Consider the following 8,890-nt stretch of genomic DNA (forward strand, 5'->3'; position numbering starts at 1 on the left):
AAAAAGATAAAAGAAAAACAATAACAAACAGGTCCTGGACTTCTCTCAGAAACGTTGACATCCATAGTTCAAACTAATAACTCTATGATATTTCCAACACCTAACTATGTTTTTGAGCCTTTTTTCAAGTTATATAATATAAAATAATAAAACACAACCACAAGGGCGTTAATTGGCGGACAGCATTATGACCAAGACATATTACGGCAACGCAGACGGCGTTGTGCCGACCAGTGTTGCCATATTTTTCTATGCTGATTATAGTACAAAGGCGTAAAAAATATAGTTTTTCTGAAAAATATATAGTACATGGACATTTTTCGTCTTGAATCCTTTAAAATTATAGTATTTTGGTATATTTGGCGTAAAATTATAGTACGAGGGTGGGTCAATAAGTCCTTAGAAAAGCCGACAGGTGGCGCGACTAGTACTGTAAGCGGTTTGTTTTCATGCAGCGGCACTACCGATTCAGTATGCTGCGAAGTTTCAATCAGATTGGTCGGGTTGTTGTGTGTTTCTCGTACATTTAAAAAAAAAAATTGCTTGTTTACAAAAATGGAGAAAATTGAGCTGTTATTAAACATTTTAATATAAAAGGGTTAACAGCAAAGGAAATAAAAAATGAGTTGGATTTAGTTCACGGCATATCTGCTCCTTCACTTGCAACTATTTATAACTGGTTAAATGAATTTAAACGTGGTCGTACATCAACAAAGGATGAACCACGCTCAGGACGTCCTGTAGAGGTGACTACACCAGAAATGATCAATAAAATCCACGATATGGTATTAAGTGACCGAAGATTAAAGTTGAGTGAGATAATTGAGGTTACAGGGATCTCAAAAGGTAGCGTCATTTCTATTTTACATGACAAATTGGGCATGAAAAATATTTCTGCAAGATGGGTGCCGCGTTTGCTCACAGTCGACAATAAACGCAATAGGGTGGTGGCCTCTAAAGCCCTGTTGTCGCTCATGCAACGCAATCCGGATGAATTTTTTCGTCGCTTTGTGACTGTAGATGAAACATGGATACACCACTATACTCCCGAGACGAAAGAACAGTCAAAGCAGTGGATTGGGAAAGGCGAACCATGTCCAAAGAAGGCGAAAACCGTAAAATCAGCTGGTAAGGTTTTGGCTACTGTATTTTGGGATGCACGTGGAATTATTTTCGTTGACTATTTGGAAAAAGGAAAAACAATAACAGGGGAATATTATGCATCTTTATTGGACCAGCTAAAAAACAAAATTGAAGAAAAACGGCCTCATTTAAACATGAAAAAAATCCTCTTTCATCAGGACAATGCCCGTGTTCACACATGTTTACGATCAATGGCTAAAATTGAAGAATTGAAGTTCGAATTGGTCGACCACCCACCGTATTCGCCAGATTTAGCCCCCAGTGACTTTTTCCTTTTCCCAAACTTAAAAAAATGGCTAAGTGGACAACGTTTTTTTTCAAATGAAGAAGTCATCGATCGGACAAATGCTTATTTTGAGGACCTTCCGAAAACTTATTTTTCTGACGGTTTAAAAAAAATTGAGAAACGTCTAACCAAGTGTATTGAGCTCCAAGGAGATTATGTTGAGAAATAAAAAAAAATACAAAAATAAAAACTGTTTTAATGCTTTTTTCTAAGGAATTATTGACCCACCCTCGTATTTTACATTTTTCCCGAAATCAAAATTATAGTATTGTACTATAATTATAGTACGGTTGGCATCACTGGTGTCGACGTAGGTCTTACTTGATTCCAAATGTTCGATTCTTGGTCATTTATTCTAATTGGTCGTTATTAAGCTAATAGAAAATTCATTCATTGATATTGCGTCAGGAAAATTATTTATTTAAGTATCTACCTACCTAAAATTTTCAACATATCGAAAATATTTTGCGAGCCGTCAAAATGGGCTAGAGCTTATGATTCACAACTTTGAGAAACTCTGGCATTACAGCAGCTGACAAAAATACTTTCAACTCGTTTTAATCGTCACGTAGTTAATTTAAGGTATTTATTTGAACAATACTAGACGTACGAGTACACACATATACGAGAAGCGACATTCCATCTTAGTATGCTAAGCCCTTGTTTAATTCTCTCTAGTCGTCTAGAGATAAATACATTATGGCTGACACTTGTCCTGAGAACCTACACAGATGTCTTACAACGGGAACTTTTTACAAACACGTAATTTGTCATTATACTTCTAGAAAGTATTTCTCCTCTCTGTATTTCGACAGCCAGTTTCACTATTATACTTATACAACTGTCTGTTACATAGATACTTATACGGATAGTGAGTGTTTTTTCACACGCGATGCTACTATTTACGTTTGTATGTAGTAATTTGTTTTATAAATATTTCGGTTTGTTTACATTATGTTGACACAAAATGATTAATCAAATTAACTTTATTCCCATGTGGCTACTACGTTATTGTAAATTATCATACTCAAGATATACACGCCATATAGCTTTAGTAACATACCGTTTGGCAACCTGCAGTGATATCTAAGTCGAAGTCGTGGCTTGGTTAATAATATTATTATTTTTTTAAATCATATGAAGATATCTATCAATTATGTTAATAACTTTTTTCGTATCCGATGGAAATGGACAGGACATATAGTATGTCGAGTGGATAATGCAGTGAAATTAATAGTGGTAACTGGTAACCAAGGGCACTAAAAAACTACAGTACTCTAAGACCTGCTGGAACGACGAGTTCAAGAAGTTTGGTGGAAGTACCTACATGGTATCAAGTAACTGGGAACCGAGAAGAAGGAGAGGCTTTTATCCAGCAGTGGATCGAACTCGATTAATGATGATTTTTCAATATTTATTTTACTGTTATTTATTTCGATATATTATGGATTATGTAAACGATATTACGGATTTCGCATTTAAATTAACAACGTCGTATTTTGAAAAAAGCTTCAGAAACGCACATATTAGAAAATTTCTAGATAATATAAAGGTCCTCTCTCTGATCATAATAATATGTATTGGAAATAATATGCATGTAAGGGACTCCGTGACTAGAGCAGTCACCTGGTAAGCTGTGTATTCAAATCTATCCCATTCCGTTCAAGATATTTTCTAGAAATCCTAAATAGTGTTAGATTATTATATCTTGTGCATTTAATAAAAAATCTAATGTTTTTTATATCATGAGTTGCTTAAAAAAACTAACAGTAACTTGTCTTTATAAATTATATGAAATACTGAAAGAAGGAAAAATTCTCGACAGATAATTATTAGGCCTGATGCGTTAGGAAATAAAATTCTGCAGAAAATAGTGACTGACAATGATAATATTACTGATAAGAAATAGGTATCTTCTGTAAACGAAAAGTTGAGAGTAGAAAATACTAAACAATCTTATGATTTTCCATATTAGTCTGTATCCGATTATTAGTCGATAGAAGAAGCTGTCAAACGTTTGTATTCTGAGTAAAAATACAGTCTTTATTAGTTTTGCCAAAATATATGGATACCAAATATATTGAAAATAAATACCTATTATTATCACTGATATCCTTACAAAATTAATATGCAAGCATGGTTACATATTAGTTCGTTTTACACCGACAATTTTTTTTTACAATAATTGATTTATAAGCAGATTATTATAATTTTATTATCAATAAAGTAAAACTGTTTTTAATTTAATCATTTAGTAATTACATATACCTACTAGGTATTGCAAGGTGCCTATTTATGCGCATATAAACTCTATAAAGGTGCAAAAGGTGACAACTCAAAAATTAAGAACAAACAGGACTCCGCTGTACGTGAGCTGTGTAAGTATTTCATTTTGTTTGCTGAACACCTGAACCTTTCCGCAGGTAGCTTCCCTCAAAAACGGAATATTTGAACTCAAAACTACAGCCACCTGCCACTTGAAAATGAGAGGGAGGTTTAATATGAAAGTTATGGGTCTCGTATGAAAGCCCCACAAATTTATGCGAAAAGGTTAAATTTAATTACCATGATGAAGGATCAGGAAAACTGATTTTCTTTCCGAATTTTTGAAATACTGTGACAAAATTAAATGAATATTAGAGAAATTAAAAGCACTAAATGAGTAGGTAATTTGACAGTTTTCGCGGCATATTTTTTAATCCTTTAATTATCTAGATAGCAAATATAGCAGTATCTACCACTGATATAAAAAAACATACTAAAATAAACGATAGTAAAAGTAAAAAACGTGCTTTCAATATAACTAGACTGAACGAAGGTTTGTGATTACTTTAAATATAAATTTTAAATAATTAAATTATTCCTATTCCGTTTGTAATAAAACCATTTTTATAAAATTCGATTAAGAAGTCTTGTGATAGTAATATGTAGGTAGGTATATTACATATTGCTCATATTATGATGTATAATTAAGAAATTAAAAGAAATATTAAATTTTTCATCATTTGAGTAGTGGGTATAAAGCTTAGCTAAGCCTTATTTTTCAGGAAAATCATTTAGGTACCAACCAGGGACGAATTTCACCATCCGGGGACCCTACGTATAACGCCAATTACCTCTCCTACTATATACAAAATTTAAACAAAATGTATCTACCTACCTAACATTGCATTCAAAATCAATGTCTTCGGAGTAGATACTAAAACAATTTTAATGCTCTTATGTTTCTTCGTCTCATCAAAATTACACGTAAAATAACATGAAATAACTCCACTATTGATTTTATTAATTCTTTTAAATTGTTGTTTCTATTTTTAAAAAAATATTCCGAAATATTCGGTAGCATGTGATAACTTTGTGGTAACTGATAAATTATTTGGATAGTTTTCTAGATGGTAGGTAGGTATAGAAACTCCCTTAAAAACATTTTTAATAAAAAAGCTCAATAATAAAAAAAATCATAATTCGAGAATAAATATTTCAAGAAACTGAAATAAAAGTAATTACATAAATGGAAAGATAATCATAATTCTGCTGTAATTAATTATTATTAAAAAAATTACAGTTTCTATAATATTAAAACAACAAAATGACATAGATTCTAGACAAAGGAAATATGATGGATTCAATATTTCTACATAGCATGTAATCATCTTTTCACATTATAATTTCTTGCTAGCTGTTATTTAAGCTTGTGCTTGTAAAAAATTACACCATGATAATAAATTATTAAAAATGTTGTGAAGTACTAATTTATAGTGTAGAAATAGTTGGGTCCTGTAAATTATAAAGTATTTATTACGCTCCGTTTTATTGAAAAATATTGTCATATGTCTAATTAAGAGAAGATATTCGTTGACATAGAAAAATGATTTAATTTGTTTTAACATTTGGGTAGTGAATATAAAGATTTAGTATAATATTTCTGAAAATGAGATATCAATAGATTTTTAAAAGATAGACAGATTCCACACGTCATATTGTGTATAAGTAAAGACGTATAAACTGAAAACTATTGCTTTTTTCAATTGCAATTAACTTAAGATTGTGAAAGTCAATTTGTATCCATTTGATTAAACCATTGATAATCGATTTTAGAACAGCTCAGAACTTTATTCGGCCTATTTGCGGTATCTTTCAAATATCTCCTTTAATATTTTGTTTTAAAATCTAAAATGAGGTTTATTTTTATTGACCATTATAATCTGTATCAAAAAGCGCGGAATTGCATGTTTCCGCTTTACTTTGCAAGCAAACCGTTTTAATCTTTTACAAAACTCTCCTTCGATGAATTTGAATAGCATTGAGTACTGTGCAATTTCAGCGAGACGGCGGGAGGGAGGGGGGCGGTTTAAAACGTGAAAGTACAACGGCGTCCATTAAATGCCGTCGGTTATTTGCATAATCATTCAGCCACCCTCTCTCTCGAGGGGTGACTTTCTCCACGTAGAGGCGTCTACTCAAATAATGAGGCAAACATGTTGGCGGAAGACGCTCGACAGCTGAATCACAATCGATCGTCGATACGTCGTTCTTGGGGCGTCTTTTAGGGCCTCCCTAACGTTTTATGGCCTCTGCAATACCCTCCAACGTTTCAACAATCCGACTCTTCAAAGCTATGGGGTAGACTCTGATGTAAAGAGCCGTCAGTTGGTTGCTAAGAGGTAAGTTTTTACCAACGCAACATTTCGAGTCATAGTGTTAATTAGTTACCTAACGTCACATTTGCTTGCCACAACAACTACCTACGTTAGAACGTTTAAACACAACGATAAATGCATCCACTTGCATTTTGCATAATATTGTACTTAATATAATTAATTAATACTACAGTATACCCAGTACACCCAGGATCGCCGCACGGCTTAAGCGTCTATAACGCCGTGGGTCCCAGGTTCGAATCGTGCACATATCGTTTTTCAATTTGTGTATCAGTCAGAGTATGGACCTAATAGGTTGAGCAAGTGGCTGACATCAATTTCTCGTAAAAACAAAATCTGTTAATACAAACCTCCACTCCATGGAGGCCCATATGATCTTATTAAGATCGGACATGGTCGGAAATAAAAACCGTTTTTTTAACTATCAATTCTCGGTAATAAAAAAACATGAAGGCAAATATTAAATTTAAACTTTAAATTTCTATTATAAAATATGGTTTTGATAACGAAACGTGATTTTAAATGTCTGAAATTATACGATTGCCGACAGACCGCCAATAAAAAACATTTGCTGTTATAAAATCACATTTTGGTATCAAAATATTATTTTCTCTTATTATTTTAGCATTTTTTAAACGGGCAAGAATGAATCTTTAGATAATAATTGATATCAAGGAAAATACGGAACGCAAAATGCAATTTCTCCCAAATTACGAGTAGATTCCAAGCTCTTTTGTATAATTTACCGAATGTATTTTACTATCATCTGTTAAATTAGATAAAAATTAAAGATATAATGCGTGTTGACAAAATCTTTTCGACAACAAAAATTTATTCGGTCATTTAATGTTAATTTCTAAGATGAGAAAAGACAAGGAATGATAATGACATAAACGTTTTTAATACAAAGAAGATTATCTAAGCTAAGTTCACAAAAATAAATCCAATCGCAGGACTTGCAGGACAGGCAGTTAAAGAAATTATACAGGTACTTACAAAGTTTTGATAGGTTTTATTTTTGACCAATTATTAAAGATATCGTGAACGAAACCTGTCTTAGAGTGAAGTGATAATAAAAAAAAATGTTGAAATAGTACCTACGTACTAAAAAAAACTGAATAAAATACTTAACAATTATTATCTAATTAGCCAAAATTTTAAGAACTAATATTATTAGTTGAACTGGCATTTAGATAGGTAGTAGAACTCTACTGTAATTGTTTTAAAAAAATGTTTTTAATACTGCTATGATAGTTGAGTTACCTATATTGACAACTGTTTCGGTTTATAAACCTATTTCAGACGTCTCAATACCAGAAATATGGCAAATCGATTTATACCGTTATCATTATTTTCAAATTAAAAGATTACGAATTACATATAGCGGCATATAATTAGTACGAAATTATTGTTACTATAATCCCAACTTAATTTTGTATGAAAACCGCCAGCACCGAGTTTTGGAGAAATAAGAATGTTCAGAAAAAATGCACAAAAATAGCATTCAAAGAAATCTGAACATTTTTCTGTGAAAACTTCAAATATAAGTAGGTACCTACATTAACATCACAGCTTGCAGAAACATGTATCGAACTGATTAAAACTCAGATGTAGGCATATAATATTTGAGACAAAAAAGATGTTTCTTTCCCAAATATTGTCATACAACATGCATCCTCGTGTTTAGCAAAGCATGCTTACATAATATAAATAACATAACTCTTTCTAAGGTATTACAATGAAACGAAAAAAGGCTCCAAATTATCACTAGAGGAAAATATACTCATATCATAATAATATTATGTCTTCAGAAAATATTTTGTTGCCAATAATTATAATGATCAATAACAATTTCCAGAGAACGCATCGTGGTTATTTTGTTATTAGGCACTAGGCAGTGGTGATTAATTTAATTACGTTAACAATTTTATAGTTATTTATAATAAAGTGAATATGATAAATACATAAGTACCTAGTTTACTGATAACATTTTTAAAAAAAAGTTGAAATAAGCGGAAGATATAAATAATTTACTGATTTAAAAGCGTAGGTTCGCTTAGTTACAAGAACTTATTATAAAATATTATTCCCAGTGTTTATGTAAGTTAAAATATTCCTACTACGAATAATTTCAAACAAGCATGTTAAAAAAGTCACACTAGAAAAATGTTAATGAATATGTCAATCACTTTATTTAAATCACAAAGAAGCGACAGATATTATTTTTCGATATTTAACATAAAATAAGATTTTTTGTGTTGAAAGTTTTACGTATACGATATTGTATCGTTTTCGTCGGCAAGGGTCGATCCACTGCTAGGTGAAAGCCTCACCTAGCTTCTTATATTCTGCTCAGTCCCTGGCTCTTCATTGCTACGTACAGTACGTAGGTACATCCATCAATCTTGTTGATTTACTCGATCCCGCGTATTTTAAGATGGCAATGTGGTCGTTTAATGCTCCTTTGGTAACTGTATTATCAGCGGTTGTTCACTCGCTGAGCGACATGTCCGACCTATTTCTATTTTATCAACTTAGCAACCCTTTTATTTCGCGTACTCTTGTCTGCCTCACTAATTTGTCTCTTTTATTGTCTCTCCACGATATAGCCACTTTGCACTTTTCCATGCCACGTTGTTGTTAGTTAGTTAGTTAGTTAATAGTTTTTTGATGTATTTTATATTCGGGGTGCTATACGTCCGTCTAAATTGCATACATGTTCACTGGAAACGCAGATTGCTAGAACTCTGTACCTTTTAAAATATATTTATATAGGTGGGTACATCAATAGATTTTTTTT

The sequence above is a fragment of the Rhyacophila brunnea genome, unplaced genomic scaffold (assembly GCF_057557595.1).
Source record: "Rhyacophila brunnea isolate RB1 unplaced genomic scaffold, BYU_Rbru_1.0 scaffold_3, whole genome shotgun sequence".
NCBI classification, from domain to species: Eukaryota; Metazoa; Arthropoda; class Insecta; order Trichoptera; family Rhyacophilidae; genus Rhyacophila; species Rhyacophila brunnea.